A 10,783-nucleotide genomic window follows, 5' to 3' on the forward strand; every position below is an offset into this window, starting at 1 on the left:
AAAATGTCAAACTGGACGTTCTTTCCATGTCTATCCCGAAGGTGCTTTAAAAAACGAACGGTGCGATAACGCGGAGGAACCCACTAAACCAAACGGCCCAAAAATGTGGAAGTGGAACAGTAGACCACATGGCCGCCATGTGGTGCTGGCTGCGACGTTTATCAGCCAAAATCCCGGATTCTGATCACGTGAGAGTCCCCCAAAGCTAGGCCGGCCAAGCAAATGGATCACATGCCCTTATTTGCTCTCGCAAAGCCGCCCGCCATGTGGTCGAGTTGCATCAACCGTTAACGGCCGTCGCTAGTTGGTGGCTGCTAGTCAATCACGCACCCAAATCATGAAGAACTCAATCGGTCTTCCCCGGCGCGCGCCCTTCCCTGATCGTGGATTAGTAAGCGCCCGACTGGCACTACTTCTTCTCAAAGTCTTTGACGAGGATCTCCGGTTGTAGCCATGGCATTTGGACGGCTTTTGCCTGGTCATCCCTTGACCAGAGCACTTGCTTCATCGGATAAACCCATCGGCTTCCAAGCATCGTCCATGGACAATCATATTCGTATACACACTCGGGCATGCATCTCCATGTCCACAGTCCACTTGTCCAGGTAGCACAAAGTCTCGTCGATCCGTATGTGCACGTAGGAGGAATCAAGGTATTCCCGTCATCCCGTGTGTCCTTCACACACTATTCCATGGATGATCGATCGAAACGCAGGAGCAAGTGCGTGTTTACTTTGTTGCTCTACTTGTGCCTGCAAAATAATTGGCTTGGTTCCGTTGACCTGACCGTCGATTGAAAGAATCCGGCTCTCGTCTGACAATTCAAATGATCAGAAGTTTCCGTTGGTGACTTGCACATGGTTGCTACTGTTGGTCTTTTTCCTACACGCGTTTCAAAAATTCACTTTGCAGTGCAGGTGGAGGATCTCATTTCCAGCTTCTCCTTCTCTCTCTCTCTCACCTTGCTACGGATCCTTCAGGACCCAATTGGTAGCATGCATTATTTACGAGACATATAAACGGCGGTGTGCATCCTGGTTATACAGAGACTGGATGTAATTGCTTTCTCAAAAGTAATAAAGCATCCTTTATTGAAAAAATTTCGTGGTTCAATTGAGCAGTGGTGAGTTGCCATGCCAGACAAAATCAAGAATTTTGCAAAATTTGCATTTTAAATTAAACTGCGGAATTTCATTCAAATTTACATAAAATTTAATAAAACATGATTTAGAATCTACGCGACGGTGGAGCTTGCTGCCCCCCCCCCCCCCCCAACAAGAGCCGCCTGCCACTGACGAGACGCCTCATTCTAGGCGAACCTCGCTTGCTCGCGGGCGGTCGCCTCGGCCTGGCACTGAGTGTTGAGCTCAAGCAGTTTCTGTCGCTCAGCCACCATGAGGAGAAGACTCGCCTCCTCCGTTGCCGCCCGCTCGCGCGATATCTTGACGATGTGCTCGAAGTTGGCGTTGTTGATGAACTCACGCTCTTCCTCCTTCAGCCTCCGAAAGTGCTGCGCGTTGAAGGAGGCCAGGATCACCGCCTGCTCCGGGTCACTGTGCTGCTCGCCCCACTACGCCGCCTTAGCTTCTGCATCCGCTATGAACGCCTCATCCACAAACTGGGAGTCGCCGAAATCAAGCATCGAGTACGTTGTCGACAGCCGCCGCAGCATTGTTCTGTAGAGGAATGCGGCGGTAGTGGAGAGGAGAGGATAACACGTCGGAGGGTGCACTAAATAAGCGGTGCCAACTCGCCGCATAGCATCCAAGCTGTCGCATTTATGGCGGTGTCTACGCTTGAAGAACCGGTGGCTTCATCGGCAACCGGTCGCAAAACATACAAGGTGTAGCATTTATGATGCCGCCGGCCGTTGAGTCGCTGGCAAGACAACCCCACACGTCTCATCAAACGTGGTGCGAGGCGCCAGCGCATCCGTTCGGCACCCTTTGCAAAGGGGCCATCCTAGAATTGTTGGCGCTTATATTGGGCTCGAGAACGCGCTAGCGCTTTATTAGACGCATCGGTGTGAGCCTAAAAAACATTCCCAGCTTCTAGATCGCTATCGAGACCGGTGGAGATGCTCTAAATTCCGAGTTTGAGATCACGTGAGCCGAGCCAAGCCGTGGCCGCCGGCCGCGCGCCCTCACATGGATATGCCGTGATTTGCGCTATCCTCGCCGCCCGCCATGTGGTGGAGTTGCATCGCATGCAACGGCGTAACCGTAAACGGCCGTCTCTGCCTTGTGGCAGCTAATTCATCATTAAAAAAACGAGTGCTTGACGGGTCTTCCCCGGCGGCGGCGGGCTGCCGAGATCGTGGATTAGTACCTTCTTTTTTTCCGGTTCTTTGACTAGGCTGATTTCCAGCTCCTCCTCCTCCTCCTTATAGGACCTGCCGATTTGGACGGGCAATTCTTCGTCCACGGATGCTGGGTACAGGCCCAGTTTCGTCTGTATTTACACGTCGGTAAAGTCAAGGTGTTCTCCGTGTACACGGGCTCCTAGCTCAGGGGAAACGCATGAGCAATTACGAGCTACACGTAGTACTCGCTTGCTTGTGCCTACAGTACATGTGTTTTCTCAGCTCTGAATAATCGGCTGCTTTCGTTGACCTGACAACCGATCCAACAGAATCCCGCTCGCGACGTCACCTGATCCGTTCCTCGGCTGACATTTCATCATGAACGAGCAGAAGAATAATACTCCATTGGTGGGTCATACTAGGGATGTTTCCGTCAGGGGTTCAGTCGTTCGTCATCGGTTCGAGGTGAAACTTCTACAGGGCCTTTTGTAGCTCGATCGATCTCTCTGTTGATGTTGGTCTTTTCTTCACGCATACGTACGTTGCCTCTCCCTATTTTTTCCGGGTCAATCTTTTAGGGCCAGATGAATTCACATGCAGAAGATAGAGTACAGGGTGTGCATTTGTCAATTTAGTCAACAAGTTGATTATGCGTCCCCGTAAAAATGTGAAACAGATGAGTGGACACGGACGTTTCCTTGCTCCTGCTGCACATGCTCGAGAAAAGCAACTACTGCTTACTTCTAGATGGATCGCGCGCCATGTTGTCAAATAAATGCTCCAAATCGCATGGTCCAGCGTGAGGTAGCCGTTGCTATGCTGCGAGCCTGCAAGTTGGAGAGAATGATGGATCGATCGAGCGCCCATGCTTGGTAGCCACGACAGACAAAATGGACATGCCATGTGCCGACGATCGATGCAGTTAACTTTGTTGCCTACTAACACAGCTAAGCAAGGACTAGGTAGATAGGTAGATGTCTCCGCTTTCTGAAACCAAATGGAGAATGATAAGACTAGTCACAATGCATAGTATTATATAAAAGTATGTGTATGATACTACTACATATTAATATATCCACAATGCATGGTATCATGTAGTAGTATCATAATCTTCTTATATTAATTGATTTGTAGAATCTGAATGCAGATCTATGTACAAGATGTATTTGACATTAAAATTTTCTAGTACTACGTCTATGATACGGTATTTACCTATGATACTACAATCATCTCTCTCATCTTTAATTATATTGCCACATCAGCTTTTTTACATGCATGAGGGCATGAGCAATTGAGGCAGCTGTCCAACTAGGCTTGGATAAAACTTTTGACATATGCATACCATGTTATGGTCCCATTAATGTCTTTCTCTCAAAAGCTGATTTGGTTTTTCTCTTTCTCTCTCACATTTTCCACTTTATGGCTGAAGAGGTTGCCTCCTGATGAAGAGGCTGCCTCCTTATCCGAACCTAATTTGGACCACCCGAACTAAGATAAAGCAGCGAGGCAACACCCCTAGGGCTATGCATTGGACATGCCCTGAGATGCATGATATTACTTATAATACTCTTATTGTGGATAAGACAAGCCCACGTCACCCTGCTACCTGAAAAACCTGAACTGTTCTAGTGCTCCTTGCATCACACCTTTGTATTTAATCTGCTTCTTTTCTCTATCCATTTCAACAAAATCTGCTCCCTTTTGACGTCTGCTCCTTTATCTCCCCTCTCAATTGTCTGCCCGACTAGTATATCTAATCAAAACTTTGTCCACTCCGTGAACATATCATCCCTCCAGCACGCGTTAAGAAGCTTCTTTTGGGGGTGTAAAGTACTTTCAGCTGTGTGTTGTAGATCGTGATTAGGATTGAACAGAATCCGGCTCTTATCCACAGTGCACTCGACCGGCAGCCGAAAAAAGGGATCAAGGGGGCAGCTCCTTTCCGACCACTGCACACGTATGCGATGACACGCGAGGGCAAGTCGGCAAAAAAACAAATTCTGGTCTGTTGAGCGGCGCCACTCCTGTTGATCACACACGGCCTCGTTGAAAGAGATCCTCGTGTCGTGTGTATACAATATCTTGCAACATGGCAGAGAGATACCGAACCAAACCAGCTAGTGACTAAGGATGGCAATGGGCAGGGTATAGGCAGGGTAGAGCAATACCAAACCCATACCCGTATAGTCGATGGGTACAAACTTCTACCCATACCCGTGCCCATGGGTATAAAACTTTACCCATACCCATACCCGGCGGGTACCCGTACCCATTGGGTACCCGTGGGTAGGTTAAATTGTACCTAAGTTTCTCGCAATTTTACATTTATCATTAATAAATTCGATTAAAAAATAAATTATCTCAACTCAATAACAGGTAGTTGAGTACATAATAATTAGAAAAATATAAAAAACCCACTCTCATATAGTAAATCTTAAGTCAACAAAACTAGACGTGTAATATAACAAATTGACAATAAATGGGCAGGGTATGGGTATACCCGCGGGTACAAAGCAATACCCGTGCCCTACCCATGACTTAACGGGTAGGGTATGGGTACTACCCATGGGTATAAAAATGTACCCATACCCTGCCCATGCGGGTACGGTACCCACGAATACCCGTACCCATGGGTAAAATTGCCATCCTTACTAGTGACACTGTCCCTGCCAGCTGGTCAGAACTCAGAAGCTAGAAGCGTGATATGGGAGTACTAGTATTTAACAAAAAAAAAAGGCAGGCACAATATCGGTGCGTTACCTGACGCACCATCGACGGCAACCTGCGATGCGAACAAGTTGCGCTCAACCGATCAGATCGGTTCTGACTCGTGACGGACCACCACAGGGGAAAAGGTACCGTGCTTTTCTCCTTGCCGAGTAAACAGCGGGCCATCCCTATGAACTCGTATTACCGCGCGTTCCACTCGGCCCCTCCGGTGTGAGCACGGAAAACGTGTCTTGTCTCACGAACGGTAAACGGTGAACAGTAGTAAGTTCAAGTCGTTTTGATGCCAAGAGGACCACGGTCCTGCCATATAGTGTTCCATGTACTGTTCCTTCCGATCGAGATTTAGTTTCAGGATTTTTTTTCTTTCTAAATTCGCATAAATTTATATCTATACCGTAATTAAAATATAGATATATGTGGATCTAGCCAAATTTACGGCACTTGAAGTGGAACTGAGGAATCACAAACAATACATACCATGGTACCCGGTTGGAAGCATGTGTGTGTGTGACAAGGTTTGCAACGAGCCCATGGCGTAAGGGCATCTGCGGCGGCTAAACGCAAACGAGCCAACATGTTTGCGGCAACAAATTAGCTTAAATTTGGGCAGCAAATGCGTTGCCGTGGATACAACATAGACGGCGAGCATTTCCACGACGTGTCGCCTCTTGGCCGTCTGGCGGCAGGTCAGTGGCCTATCCTCTTCCCCTTTTGCGCGCGCTGACTGTTGCGGCTGATATCAATGGCACGCTTCGGCTTCAGCAGGAACGCTAGGATTAGCCTGCGGCGGAGGACGTTATGTGCCGCCATCAATGGCACACGCTTGGAGGTCAGCGCCGACATTGAAAGCGGCTAAGGGAAGCGCCTTTTACCTGCAGTCGTCCACAACATGCCCCCCCCCCCCCCCCACCATCACCACTTTTTAAACCCTACAGCACATGCAACAGCTCTAGAGCACGACCATTGGCAAGGGACTGTGGCTATTTAGAAAGCCCAAGAACAACCACGAGGCAGGATCGTAGGCACCGAAATTGAAGAAGCCACGCAACCGCATTCTCAATGACGTAGCTATGGCGCGGGCGCTCAACAATAATCGGACGACTTGCATGTCGGGGTGAAACAACTTCCACCTTGCCGGTAGGTGGCTCCTCTGCCATCAGAAGGTGCCCATGCTACCAGTGCAGGGGCATGGCCGAGAAAGGCGCTAGGAAATCGCCCGACAGCGGACCCTTCTTGCATCAGACCTCTATATTATCTGACTCTTTTTGTCTATCCGTGTCAAGGACAAGGAAATATGCTCCCTCCCTTTTGACGTCGTCTCCTTGTGGATCATGGGCTGCTCAGACTATCTAATAAAACCTCTTTCCACTCAATTTACACATCACACACTCCTCCAGCAAGCGTTAAGAAGTTTCTTTTGGGCGCAAAGTAGTATTGCTTACTCAGCCTTTCTTTTAGATCGCGAGTGCGTGATTAGAATTGATCAGAATCCGGTTCTTATCCACGGTGCACTCGGAAAAAGAGACCAAAGGGCAGGAGCTCCTTTAGAGCAAGTACAATAAAGTCTAGTCAGCTGGCTACAAGAATTAAAATAATATATTTATGTCTAGTTGGATGAGAGAGAGGAGGAGAGAGAATGTGAGTGGGCTATTATGCAAGAGCTAGCTCTAGCACGTGCTTCTAGGCAAGGTGTGTGAATGAAAGGTGGGCCATCCATTCAAAAAGTAGTACATTCTTATAGCCAACTATTGTACTTGTTGGCTACATATTGACTATAGATGACATGACATCTTGATTATAGCCAACAACCGGCTATACTATTAGAGTTGCTCTTACGGTTGCGCCAACCACTGCACACGTGTGCGGATGACACGTGAGTGCAAGTCGGCAAACCGAATCAACGGTCTGGATCTGTCGAGCGGCGCCACTTCTGTTGATCACATGGCCCTGCCGATATAGCCATCGTGACAGATTCACATATGCCGGCCTGGCGAAACATATTCTGGTGAATGTGTCTTCAATGATGGCAGAGAGATATCAGACTGGCAGTGATACTCTCGTCAGAAGCTAGTAGCGTGTTATCTATTGGCAAGTGACGTCACTGTCATTTAGGGGTCAAGTTGTTGTTAAACAAAAATTAAGGGCTTGTGAACCGTTGGAGAGTTAGGTTGATCCACATGCCGCCATGGCTGCTCACACGATTTGCAGCAGCTGAAAAAAAAAAGCAATAGGATTTGCAGGTACATGCATGAGCTCACGCAGGACGGCGACCTGCGAAGAAGTTACTCAACCGATCGGCCAAGTTCTGAGTGGTGACAGAGAGATGAGGATACTGCAAAGATTGCTGGCATTAGCCTGGACCACAAAAATCTTAATGCTGATTCTGTTATTGATGAAATTAAAAAAGCTGAAACTAAAAAGCTTGTTGATTTTCATAACTCTAACCCTGAGAGTTTTCTTCCTAGTGACATTAGTCTATCTTTGGAAGAACTGAGGGTGGGTTTGGATGATAAGGATGAGGTTGTTCCTGATCAGGAAGATTACATCAGTGATATGCCTGATGAGGATGAACCTTGGACATTAGTCCATAGTAGGAAGAAGGGTAGAAGAAAACTGATCTTTAAAAATGGTAGTAGCTCTAATATGGAACACTAGAGGTCTAAATAGACCTGATAAGCTTACTAGAGTACATGACCTCATTAGAGAGACATGTCCTGATATTATATGTTTTTCTGAATCTAAGAAGGAAGATTTCTCTAGCCTACAGCTTAAGCAACTAGATCCAGGGGAAAAGTTTGCCTGGAATTGGTTGCCTGCTGTGAAAACTGCTGGAGGGATTCTTGTTGGGGTTAGTGTTGATATGTTTGATGTTATTAAGTGGGATATTCTTTCTTATTGTGTATCTGTGCACATTAGAGCAAAAAAAGATAATATTGTTTGGAGAATTATTGCTGTATATGGCTCTGCATATGAGGAATATAAGCTAGACTTTATTAATGAGCTGCATAATGTCATGACTTGTTGGAATGGTCCTACCCTGGTTGGTGGTGATTTCAATCTCATTAGAGAAAAGTGTGAGAAAAACACTGGGAACATCAACCAACATTGGGCCAATCTTTTTAATGATTGGATTAATAAATTTAATTTGATGGAACTTAAGAATCCTAGTAGGCAATTCTCTTGGGCTAATAATCAAAATAATTTGGTTATGGCTCTACTTGATAGAGTGTTTGTGACTACTTGCTGGGATTCTCTTTTCCCTGCTAGTAGTCTAGCCTCTAAAGCTAGGGTTGGAAGTGATCATACTCCACTGGTTGTGGATACTGGAGCCTTGAAAATTCCTGTTTCTAAGCAATTTAGGTTTGAGAAATTGTGGCTTAATATTGAGGGTTTTGACCAGGTGGTTGCCAAATTTTGGCAAGCCTCTTGTCATCTCCAGAAAGCTATTGACAGATGGAATTTTAAGATTAGAAATACTAGGAAAGGTTTAAAGGGTTGGGCTGCTAATATTGAATCTGCTCAAAGGAAGAATAAGCAAAAGCTGGTTGCTGAATATGATCTGCTTGATATTATTGCTGAAACACAATGTTTATCCCCTGTTTCTAAGAAAAGGATGAAAGATATTTCTCTTGAGCTCACTAAAATTTGGAGTAATGAGGAAATTAAGGCTAGACAAAGATCTAGAGAAAGATATATATTAGAAGGTGATCGTAATACTGCATATTTCCATTCTGTAGCTAATCAGAGGAGAAGGAAGAAGCAAATCTGCCAGTAGCAAGGGGATGAGGGAATGGTGGAAGACAATAAAGGTATGCTGAATATTGCTGTTAATTACTATAAGGCTTTATTTTGCAAGGAACCTTGTCTTGATGTTGATATAGTTGATAATTTCTGGGACCCAGAAGATATGGTGTCACAGAATCATAATGAAATGCTTGATGCTCCTTTTACTGAGAAAGAGGTAAAGGATGCTATCTTTGGCTCATATGCTGAAGGTGCTCCTGGCCCTGATGGATTTTCTTTTCTTTTTTATCAACACTTTTGGGAGCTCATTAGAGCTGATTTTATGGCTATGGTTAAAGATTGGAATGAGGGAAATCTTGATCTTTTTAGGCTTAATTTTTCTCTTTTTGACCCTGATTCCAAAAGAGCCTGATGCTGTAACTATACAGAAGTTCAGACCTATTGCCTTGACAAATTGCAGTTTTAAATTTTTTCTAAATGTGCTACTAATAGGCTGGGTGTGGTTAGTGAGAAGCTTATTTCTCCTAATCAGACTGCCTTTATTAAAGGGAGATATATACTTGAGAGTGTGGTATCTGCCTATGAAGTTATTCATGATGTTGTTCATAATGGACAGAGTGGCTTTATTTTTAAACTTGATTATGAAAAGGCATATGATAGAGTTGATAGAGACTTTCTCTTGAGAGTAATGAAGTTGAGGGGTTTTAGCCCCAAATGGATGTTGATCATTGAGGGGTTACTACATAATGGTTCTGTTGGTGTTAGGATCAATGATTGCAATAGCAATTTCTTCCTTACTAGTAGGGGTGTAAGGCAAGGGGATCCTATTTCACCCATTCTTTTTAATTTTATGGCTGATGTGTTTACTAAGATCTTATACAAAGCTGCTTCTGGAGGAAAAATTGCAGGGCTTATGCAAAGCTTAGGAAGGGGGGTATCATTAGTATGCAATATGCTGATGATACCTTACTCTTCCTGGAGAAAAAATTAACTTCTGCTATTAACCTAAAGTGGATTTTGGCTTGCTTTGCGCATATGTCTAGGATGAGGATTAATTTTTACAAGTGTGATCTAGTTCCTGTTAATGTGGTTGAGAGTGATGCTCAACTGTTTGCACAATCTTTGAGTTGCAAGTTGGGTGAGTTTCCCCTGCAGTACTTAGGGGTTCCTCTGCATCATTGCAAACTTAAAAAAGAGGATATTCAACCTGTTGTTGATAAAATCATTAAAAAAGCTGCTGGCTGGAGAGGGAAGCTGCTTAACCATGCTGCCAAACTGGAGCTGGTTAGGAGTGTTGACGTGGGCATTACCCTTCGGGTAACCAGTATTGCCCTATCCGGTGTTGACAAATTGGAGGCCCATGAAGATACCTGAAGGCGAGATGGGCCACTAGGTCGGTGCACCAGAAGATTCCTTGACGGGCAAGACAAGGAAGCGAACAAACAAGGGAAGATTGGATCTAAACTACTGTAAATCTAGTCGTACTCGGTTAGGACCCTTGAGACCTGGCCTCCTATATAAAGGCCAGGAGAGGGGCTGCCGAGGGACACGAACAATCTTAGCAATCTTAGCCCGGAAAAGCTTAGAACTAGGTAACCCTAGCAATAGCAATCTCGACTAGATCTCAGCCGAAGTATTCGGCACCCCATTGTAACCCATTGTCATCAGAATCAAAGAACAGACAGGCAGGACGTAAGGGTTTTACCTCATCGAGGGCCCCGAACCTGGGTAAATCGCTCTCCCCGCTTGTCTTTGAACCGATGTCTCGTGTCAGCCTACAGGATTCCATCAACCCTAAGCCCCTATCGGAGGGCATTGGCGAGGAGTACCCTCGACAAGTGTCTTGGCCAGTATTCCCATTTATCTCCTTAGTGTGATAAAGTTCCCTAAATGGGCCATTACCCTTATTAACTCTCAGATGGCTCACTGCCTGTGGGATAATTATGAGGGGCACCATAAATATCATTTAGCTAATTGGGGTTTGGTCACTAGGAAGAAGGAATATGG

Source organism: Lolium perenne, chromosome 4 (assembly GCF_019359855.2).
Source record: "Lolium perenne isolate Kyuss_39 chromosome 4, Kyuss_2.0, whole genome shotgun sequence".
Lineage (NCBI taxonomy): Eukaryota > Viridiplantae > Streptophyta > Magnoliopsida > Poales > Poaceae > Lolium > Lolium perenne.